The sequence below is a fragment of the Lipotes vexillifer genome, unplaced genomic scaffold (assembly GCF_000442215.2).
Source record: "Lipotes vexillifer unplaced genomic scaffold, Lipotes_vexillifer_v1.1 scaffold330, whole genome shotgun sequence".
NCBI lineage: Eukaryota > Metazoa > Chordata > Mammalia > Artiodactyla > Lipotidae > Lipotes > Lipotes vexillifer.
Genome location: NW_006775627.1, coordinates 2,730,348 through 2,732,362, shown reverse-complemented (window position 1 = coordinate 2,732,362; position 2,015 = coordinate 2,730,348).

Genomic DNA, 2,015 nt, shown 5'->3' with positions numbered 1-2,015 from the left:
CCTTCAGATCTTCAATGTCACTTCTTATTGTATATTATAGTACTAGTTACATATATATGTATATTTAAAAAAATTATCTTCCAAGATACATCTATTCTTCTTCTACTACTACATTGCCTTAATTATTATGGTGCCGTATGGGCACCATATCTGGGAATTAAAGTCCTCTCCTTTTATTATTCTTATAAAATTTCAAAGTTAGTTTTATCTGAATTTTCAGTTATACTTTAGAATCACTCTGTCAAGTTAAAAGAGTGTTGAGTTGTATAGAATAGCTAAATCAGTATATCCAAATTGGGCCCAATATAATAACAAGGTCCTTGTAAGGGAAATAGGAAGCAGGAGAGTGAGAGGCAGAGAAAGAGATGATGGAAGCAGAAGACAGAGAGAAGAAAGTTTTTTTTTTTTTTTTTCGGTACGCAGCCCTCTCACTGTTGTGGCCTCTCCTGTTGCGGAGCACAGGCTCTGGACGCACAGGCTCAGCGGCCATGGCTCACGGGCCCAGCCGCTCCTCAGCATGTGGGATCCTCCTGGACCGGGGCATGAACCCGTGTCTCCTGCATTGGCAGGCGGACTCTCAACCACTGCACCACCAGGGAAGCCCGAGAAGAAAGATTTGATGATGTCTCACTGCTGGCTTTGAAGATGGAGGAAGGGGCCACAAGTCAAGGCAAGCAGGTGGTCTCTAGAAGATGAATAAAGCAAGGAAACAGATTCTCCTCTAGAGCCTTCAGAAGGAAAGCAGCCCTTAATTTTAACCTAATAAGACCCACTTTGGACTTCTGATCTTCAGAACTGTGAGAGAATCCGCTTATGTTGCTTTTAGCCACAAACTTTGTGGTAATCTATTACAGCAGCAATAGAAAACTAATACAGAGACAACTGACATCATTATAATACTAAACTTTTCTTTCAAGAACATAATATACCACAACTTTGATTCATATCTCCTTCCATGTCCCTCAAGTGTTTGTTTTTAACATGAATGTTCTGTATTTTGTGTGAGGTTTATCCTAATAATTTAGAGTCTATGGATGCTATTATTACTGGGATGTCTTCTCATCATTATATTTTACATAGTTATTTATGGTAAACAGGAAAGGTATTGCTACTTTTGTTAGTTTATTTCTTTTCCCCAATTGTTCTGATTTTCTGCCTTTAAAAAAATTCTTTTATTTGTATTAATTATTGCTTTATTTAGGTTTGTTTCAGGTTTATGTTGTGTTTATTATTTAGTTGAATGCCCAATTCATTAATTTTCTTTTTCCTTCCTCATTTAACACTGAAAATAGTTGATGTTAAGATTTGCTTCTAACTGCTTTTACATTGTCTTGTGTTTTGATTTGTAGTGTTCTTCTTTTAATTATTTTTAAGTATTCTCTAGTAAAGAGTTTTAATTGATACTGACTGAAGATTTATATAATGAGACATTTTTTGTTAATGTTAATTAAAATTTATTTTGCCTTATTTTGTTTTTATTGTATGTGTGCAAAGGGACATATGTAATTTTATATTATTGAAAATGATAGAGGATTTTTTTTTACCTGTGAACTAACATTTCATCCATTTTTATAACCATTCTATGAGCCCTTGGATAGAAGGTAATATTTTTCAGTTGATCAATGTCAATTAAATATACCATATTAAAAGTATAGTACAGTAAGAATATAGTACAGTACAGACTGTTATATATTTGTGCTCTTTTTTTACTTTCAAACTTTGTGAGTCACTTTGCATATTATAAACAGAGTATAGCTAGATTTGTTTTAAACCCAATTGAATTGTTTCTAAAGGTAACAAGACCCAAATTAAATCACTAGCAGATGAACTTGACCAGGTGTATTTGAAAGAGATTTTAGGAGGTAGAATTGACATGACCTGATGACTTTGGTTGCATAGGGCAGAGAGTCACAGATGACTTCCAATCTTCCAGCTTGCACAGAAGAATGGGAATATCGTTATATGGAGCAGGTAAACATAGATGTTGTAGGGATTCTTAATGGATCTGTTTGAGG